Genomic DNA, 8,830 nt, shown 5'->3' on the forward strand with positions numbered 1-8,830 from the left:
TTATCTAAAGTAAAATAAAATGATGTTCCCAATTATATGTTGTTTTTTTGGAAAGGAATAACCGTTAACCCGTCTCGCTATACTTAACCTAATCTCTTACTTATAAATGTTAATCCGTCTTGCTATACTTAACCTATTTTATTTCTTAAAGTTAACCCGAACTCAAAATTTTGTCCTAGATTTAACCTAACTTCTTTGCTTAATTTTACTGTATTAACCCTATTTAATTAATCCTGTTTAATTTAAATAAAATGTTAACGTTAATTGTTAAGGAAATCAAAATAAACAAATCGCTCCTAATTTTTCTCTTAAAATTTACTAAACAAATTATATTAACCTTAGATTTAATTTATGCAAAATGGCATCTCTTATTTCTAAATGTTAACCCGTGACGCAATATTAACCCTAGATTTAACCTATTTTTTTCGTGTTACTTTACTACATTAACCCTAGATTTAATTTATGCAAAATGTCATCTCTTATTTCTAAATGTTAACCTGTGACGCAATATTAACCCTAGATTTAACGTATTTTTTCGCGTGACTTTACTATATTAACCCTAGATTTAATTTATGCAAAATGTCAGCTCTAATTTTAACCTAATTTTTCCCTCCAGACTTTTACATTTAATGTTTATCTAAGCTAAAATAATAACCTTAGATAATCACGGCATAAAAGAAATTCTTCGAAGGAAAAGATGTTAAAACAACGGAACATTGTGATTCATCATAAAATATGTATGAGCTGATTTAGAGATCATATAATCAGTTTATGAGATTAGGAATTGACATAATTTTTAGGATGAAAACAATTGGAACTAATGAGAGTGATTGTTTTGCGCTTTCCTTTTAGAATTGTTCTTGACACCTCGTTTAGGAAATGCTAAACAGGGAAATAACAACAATATTAGTCTAATGCATATTAACATTTATAAAATAAAGGTAGCATAACTGATTTTAAGCTAAAGAAAATGTATCATGACTTCTAATTTATCTTCCTAAAAAGGCTAGATAAATGCATTCATGTGCATTATATGAACCCCGTTGACCAATTAACATTGTTGAAACAGAGGGAAATTAAGCATCGCTCCCGCATGTGCATCTATAGCTAGCACCATTTGACAATGATGTCTTCGAACATTTGGTGAAACTCTCGTAATATTATCCAAATTGGTTAAGATTGAATTTAGTTGCTTTCCAAATGGTGATGCAATATGTATCCTAACACAAATATGCACATGAAATAAAGAATAATGCAATATGTATTTTTAGTTTGCGCGTAAAAAATTCAAAGCATGTTTGTACATAAAAAAAGCAGACCTTGACTAAGTTTATAAATTCAACAATTGGCCTAACTTGAGACAGATTGAAAAAATCGTTGTACGAAGTACATTGAGAAGAAGCCGAACTCTGACTTAAGTTCTGACTGATGCTTTGACTCTAAGCTTGAGAAGTGTTAAGGTCACGACAACAATTCAATAAACATGGTAAAAAAAAAAAAATCAAATTAGATTGTGAAATAATAATTTACTCTAACACTGTATTGTGAAATCATAATGCAAACTTACTAAGTCTTAAACTTCTCAACAACCGGATAATGTAGGTTGATGAGCAGCCTCGAACCTGACCAATTGTTACATATATTTAGGTTGTCATTGACTACAAAATGGAAGTAAAGAACTCGAGGTAAATAGATGGTAAATGATAAAGCTACGAAATATTTTTCCCATAGTGTTACATCAACTATATTCTCACTGCATAAGGAAATACATCTTTCAGGTCATTATCAAACTTATACAAAATCCTATCATCTTATGCTGACAAATAAGAAAATAATACCTTTTATCTTTCAACACAATATTCGTACACAATTTCTTTCTAGTTCCAATTGGAATTATCTTGACAATCTCATGAAGAAGCCCGATGATTTCTTAAAAAAAAATTACTATTATAAATGTTGGAAATTATACTATATGATATTATATTTGTTGGTGTCATGGAAACATATATGTTTAGTTTTTTTGAATAAGAAAAATATATTGAAATATAATATTAAAAAAAAAGAAAAGGTTCCAAGCGTGAGTTGAAAAGAGGTGTTTGTGAAATAAATTGTGGAGAAGTAGTTTTTTAAAGTAACATTCAACAACTTCTGGTCAAAGCTCATTCCATTCCATTTTATGCGTTCAAAAAATGTTCTTTTTTTAGTAAGTACTTAATTGATATTGTGTTTGCCCTAACTTCTCCTTAAAAATGTAGAGAAGTTTGAAAAAAGTCGGGTCAAACGATACCTTAATCTCCCACAACGGCAATGTAGAAGCAACTGAATTTGGGAGAAAAAATTGAAAAATAGTTAAAAATATAAAAATTGGAAAATAATTAAAAGTTATTAAAAATATAAAAATTAGAAAATAATTAAAAAAAAATTGGTTAGGGGCAAAAATGGAAATTCATAGGCAACCTTAAAAAAAACAGCCAATAATAAATTTACCAAATTGCCCCTAATAAAGGCAAAATGGTAAATTCAAATGACATTTCTTTTAATATAAGTATATAGATATGAAACTATATTTTTTTTAACAAAACTGTTTGAACGAAACTAATAGAAAGACAAACTATTAAAAATAAATCAATAAAAAATTACTCCTTAAGATTTATTATTCCATATAGAAGAAATACTAGAGTTCAAAAATATTTTACAAGTTACAATTACATTTTAAAGAAAACTAGTCTTCATTTTCATTGAAAAACCCAATTTGCCCCGTACGCGTTTCATCACACATCAAGCTTCATATTTCATCTTTGGTACCTACAAAATTTTATTAATGTAAGGATCAATTTCCTTATCCAAATTGGTTCATACTCAAAGCACAAAAAACAATGCTCTAAAATAGATAGTATAAAATTTTCTCAATCAAAAAGAAATAAAAATACACAAGTCATATTTTAAAAGAACTCAAATGAAATTATGCATGAGATGCATGCTCTTAATCACTACATAATCCGGATATAAACAAGCCACACAGGCTAAACGAGCCACACAGGCTCGAACCGAGCCACACAGGCTATGCAAATGTCATGATAATGAAACAAGCCACACAGACTATGCATATGTCATGTCATGATAATTAATTTCAAAATATACATTCTAGCCACTTAGGCAAGTGCAAATTAAAGCCCAACCACTAAGGAAACCACACAATAAAATATTAAACAAATTACATCTTTTTATTCTCAAACATCACAAAGCAAATAAAAAATAATAGAAATCGATATCACCTTCTCATATATAAATTTACTAAATAAATCCAAACTTTAATAAATTTATTTATCTTCTAATTATTATCATTATTTTTATCTTCTTTTAAACGACAAAAATTTCTACCACTATTTCATAATAAAGTTCTAACACTTAGTAAGAACGTATGGGGAAAAAATCCTTACCTTTAATTTCTAACAAAGACTCTTAGTTATCTGTTATGTCTATAGTTTGAAAATGGCCAAGAAAAGGATATCTAGGTCCTCTCTTCTTTTAATTTGTGATTGTGAGTATAGGGTTATACTTTGGTTCTCTAGTCTACAAAAGTTACACGATAATGGGTGTTCAGAGGTTGTATTGTCGCATAAATACAAGTAACAATCCTATGATCAAGTGAACTTAATGCAATCATAATAAATGTCACTGGACCTAAAACCAATCACTTGATATATTTCAATAGTCAACAAAGGTAACCGTAATACTCTTCTAGTAATGAACATCAATTCAACTTAAATTTCTATGAATACTTTTAATGTCTTGCCAATATTTTGTCGAAAATGTTTCCTTTTCCAAAAGCAAACAGTAAACCGTTTCTCATTATGGGCGTGAATACAAACCAAGAAATCAATAAAATGATTCTCTCCTTCAAAAAAAAAAAAATTGATTCTCTAGTCATAAGATTTTGAATTTGTTTGAAAAGACAATGACGAATCATAATTTTGCTCAATTAAAATGATAGGGTCAATAGAGATGTGGTGATCAATTATCTTAATGCACTGCTAGGAAAAGCAAAATTAGGGAGGGAAATTTGTGACGGAAAACATAAAATTCCTCACAAATTCTTTAATCGCAAAATTTAGTGACGGAATTAGAGAGGGATTTCATGTTTTCCCTCAGTAAATTTCCCTCACTAATTTTTATTTTTTTAGTAGTGATGACACTTATTATTTTATACTTGACCAACACTAGTTAAACACATTCTAAAACTAATTATTTGTCTCTTACTTCTTATACACATATAATTTACTAGAAAACCAATTAAACAAGTTCTACTTAGATAAAATAAAATAATATAGTAACCACTACTCGTAACATGTTGAAATAATATAAATCATTAAATAATAAATTAAGTAACCAAAAATTAAATGATAAATTGTGAATTTTATAAAAGACCATGTATAAAATATATATTGGGTCGTTACAATAATTCACATGAAGCAGCTGCTAATGCTCTATACTCAGCCTCGGATGATGACTTCCTAACAATCAATTGCTTCTTAGTCCTCCATGAAATAAGAGACTTTCCTAAGAAAAAACACTGTCCATAAATGGACTTTCTAGTATCTTTGCAGCCTGCCCAGTCTGCATCTGAAAATGCATCTGAAAATCCCTGCAACTGAAGAGTAGCATCTCCAGGGAAGAAAATGCCACGACCAAGTGATCCTTTCAAGTATCTCAACACCCTTGTAGCAGTAGTGAAATGAGTTTTGTTGGGTATTTGTGTTTACTGCATTATTGCTAAAACAAATATCCTTGTTTTGTAAGTTGAAACCAAAGTTCCAACATATGTTTAGGCATCTCTGTAAGGTGTTGGATACAATGTTCCAACTTCTTGGCACGGTTCAGTGTGCCTGAGTTCATGCATATATGTGTACGCGCTCTTTATTGTTTAAGGGAACAATATTTCCTTATCTTATTGTCCAAGCAACACGCATATCTATACAAAATCAGCTGTGGAATATTTCTAAAGTAGATTTTATATTTTAGGAAATATTTGTTATTGTGACACCCTAAACCCCAAAAATAATTTTTATTTACTTATTTTCACAAAACTGTTCCAAAAATAGGTAAAGTTTTTTTTTTTTTTTTTTAGCAATAGTAACAACAACAACAACAATAATAATAATACTTCAAAAACATTTTCGAATGGTAAAGGATATCACGTGAACCACATATTAAAATCCAACATCATAAATTGAAAGAGAAATATCTTTGGCTATTTGAGACTTACAAACTTCTTCATAATAAAACTAATATAACGGATAGTTTTCAAAATGAAATAAATCACAAAATAAATTCACAACTACTTTATTAAATCCGACCCCGATGTCACAATATCAGAGCCTAACAACCCAAATAGATGAAAGTCACGATCCGACAAAAGTCTCCAGCAAAACATAATGACATAAGTGGAATAATAGTTCTCCACTCCATCCTAGTGGAATCACCTTGACATTACTCCTCAGTCTCATCCTGAGGATGATCTGCATATAAGTCACACGAGAGCATATAGAAAAGAGGGGTGAGATACGTTTTACAGCATGTACATGGTATAAAATCAGCAATGGATAGAAACATAACATAATATAAACACGCACATACAAACCAAATACCAATCAACATCACACATTACAATTTTCAAGAAAATGAATGACAATGCAATGCACCTTCACCTCTACTTCATATGCATGTGGTACCAAATCTAACTCTAGATAGTAGACTAGGAGTACATGTTCAGCGTCTCTATTGAAGCAACACCTCACTAGTTGACTTCGATGCTTTACATTCTCACTAGTAAAATATTGTCAGGTGATTAGTCAGGGCTGTCCAGCTTTATAAGTTTGTCCCGACATCGTGGGATCAACACGAGTCACATAGGAGTTCCACACCAGACATATAGATTCGTAAATCACCCTCAAGGCCCAGTAATTGGCCTCCACCATCCCAATTCATATTTACTATCCCCCATCATAACTTCGTCTCTAATATGATGCATGTTTACACAAACAAATGCAATAATAATTCACCTTTACTCCTCATTTAAAAAGTGAGTATCGTTGTCGCCTCTCACAGGCTAAATACATCACAGTTAAGGGATCAATTGGTTAGCATATTCGTAGGATATTACCTGAGTAGCATTTTTGTCTCTCACAGACTAGACAACTCCACTCAATAATGTCTATCATAACCTCTTATAAAAACATACCTCTAATAATTACCTTATAACTAATCTAAATTAAAGATCTCACTCCTAAACTATTACTCATACTCTAATTCTACATTAAAAATATCAAAAACTACTTTATGTATACTCAAGCGTTCCCAACTATTTGCAACCTACCTAACAGACCTAAAAGTGTTACAGGGTTTCTTTTTAACAATTTAACTACTAAGGTTTTTCCAACGGTGATTCCATCACTTTAGTAATGAACTTGTTCTAAACACCTTATAACATTTGATCCTTAAAAACTACAATCCTAATAAGCCATAAGAATTCCCATAACATAGGTCTTAATATAACTACACATAGCTATTAGTATATCAGGTTGAAGCCTCCTACACTATTTAGAACCTCAATTATCCACATCCTTATTTCTATAGCTTCTCAAAGTACCCAATATTATAGAACTCTTAGCTAATGTTTTCTTGAATCATAGCTACATTTGAAATTTACTTACTTTTATCCTTTAAGATTATTAAACCGTGAACTAAAAACAATGGGGAGAATTAATTAAAGTCATGCATCACACTTCATGGATGCACCATACTACTTCAAGAACTACCAACTATATCATATTCTCTTAAATTCTACACTAACTAATCCAACCTACATGATACTAACAGACCCAATTACTTAATCTAATATTTCCTACATTGGATTGCACAGCTCGGCACTTTCAATTAACAACAAACACATAATTAAATTATCAAAAGTATTGAAAGCACAAACAAACACAAACAAGGCCGAAGCCGGGGTCAAGGCCAACCCCTCTACCCATTTCTGCTAAAATACCCATGAGTAAAATAATCCCCCCCCCCCCCCCCCCCCCCCATTACCTCAAGGTGAAAACCCACAATCCAATAGAGCAGAAAACTCAAAAGTAGACTCACAGGAATGACAACGAAGCTGTAAAATTACCGCGAGCACATATTAGTGTCTAATTTAAATAATATAACAATTTTGAATGCAAAGGGAACCCAATAAGGGATTTGATGGAAAAACTCTCACCGCTGAAGGGAAATTGAACTGATGGCTACTACTTGAATTTTCGGAATCAAAGATGACAGGTAGAGAAAATCAATTGGGAATTTTGAGGAAAATAAGAAGTTGATCGATTGCACTAGAATTACCTCTGTTCTGCAGCACTTCAGAGCAAAAGAACTGGGTTTTCCTACTAAGGCTCCTATACATATATAATGTGAAACGGTGGTGGTGTAAATAATGGGTCACTTCTCTGTTACTTCCGTGAATGAAGGTGTAGTGGTGAGAGTAGTGGGCTGCATCCCAACTAATTGCATTTATCGGTTCTTTCTTCCTTTCTATGTGTTTCTTTTTTAAAAATAAATAATCATCATTTATTAACCACGTTTTCTATTTTATAATACTAATAAAATATTTTTATATATTTAATAGTATGCTCAATTGAAGTTAGCACACCAAACAAACACTAATAGAAAGAAATTTTTGTCATACAATATTACGATATTTATATATATTTATATATATAAACACATAAATATTATTTATAAAATTTGGGGTGTTACCGTTATTGGCTGGAACGATCCTATAATTGTTCCGACATTTTAGGACTTTTCAGATTTGTTTATGAATTCAGTTTTGCAGATTAGCTGAACCGATCTGCTTTGTACTAAAGCCCAACGAAGTATTTAGCCCAAGCTGCTTCAGTATAAAAACAAGACTTCAAGACCTAATTGCTCATTTAAGCCGTCATACTAAAAAATTTAGATTTTTAGGGTTTTGAGTCTACATGTATTCTGTTCTTGTATCATGTTGATGCAAGTTTAGAATCTTTACTGTGTGCCTTACTTGTATCGCCTGTGATACTTGTTTAGGACTGTGTGTGTGAGTTTGATACTCTTGTGCACTATGAAGGTGAGAAAAGCACGAGGGGGGGGGGGGGTTGAATTGTGTTAACTTTTTCTTTTCTTTCTCCTATCTGAAACAAGCAGGTCAGAAGCAGATAGAATTCTACTTCTGAAGAGATGTTCAGAACTAAATGCAACGGATAAGAACAGAGAGAAAAAGAGAAGAAATACACAAGCAATTTATACAGGTTCCTTCCACAAACCGGAAGTCAGTCCTGTCCCCCTTGCACTTCCAAGGGGAGTTCACTAAGTAATATCTGATTACAAACGCTCACTACTAAACTTAGTATGAGACTTCAAATTGCTCAAGCACACACAACTGCAAGAGACTTCTAAATTCAAACAGAATTATAATGAAAATTGTTTGAGGTTGAACACTTGATATACAATCAGTGGTGTTCACAATACAAATCAGATACAGACTCTAAAGACTCTAGAATTCCCAAGATATAAGCTTTGTTAAGAAATTCTAAGTGAACTTTGAAGTGAAGAGCAATTTCAACAGAGTTTTAGCTTAGCTGATGCGTAGTATTGTTCTTTTGTAACTCTGAGTCTTCACTCCTTTATATAGAGGTGTGAAAGAGACGTTGAAATGTCTTCTCATTCAAAATAGAGTCGTTTGAAGCTTTGATCTATCACCAATGATCTTTTGCCTGATATGGTTATTGTCCTACGAAGGATCAATTTC

General features: G+C 31.6%; 1 long non-coding RNA gene across 3 annotated transcripts; it reads right to left on the minus strand.

The window, feature by feature from the left end:
* Window positions 1-5,208: 5,208 nt before the first annotated feature.
* Window positions 5,209-7,565, minus strand: LOC25480125 (uncharacterized). 3 transcript variants are annotated; one of them, XR_003008535.2, is made up of 3 exons: window positions 7,265-7,565; window positions 7,093-7,162; window positions 5,209-5,519 (listed from the first exon to the last, which is right to left on the minus strand). It is a non-coding gene; the product is annotated as an uncharacterized lncRNA (long non-coding RNA). The 3 variants fall into 3 exon arrangements; XR_003008533.2 differs by lacking the exon at window positions 7,093-7,162 and having other exon boundaries at window positions 7,387-7,565; XR_003008534.2 differs by lacking the exon at window positions 7,093-7,162.
* Between the last annotated feature and the right edge of the window lie 1,265 nt (window positions 7,566-8,830).

The sequence above is a fragment of the Medicago truncatula genome, chromosome 1 (assembly GCF_003473485.1).
Source record: "Medicago truncatula cultivar Jemalong A17 chromosome 1, MtrunA17r5.0-ANR, whole genome shotgun sequence".
NCBI classification, from domain to species: domain Eukaryota; kingdom Viridiplantae; phylum Streptophyta; class Magnoliopsida; order Fabales; family Fabaceae; genus Medicago; species Medicago truncatula.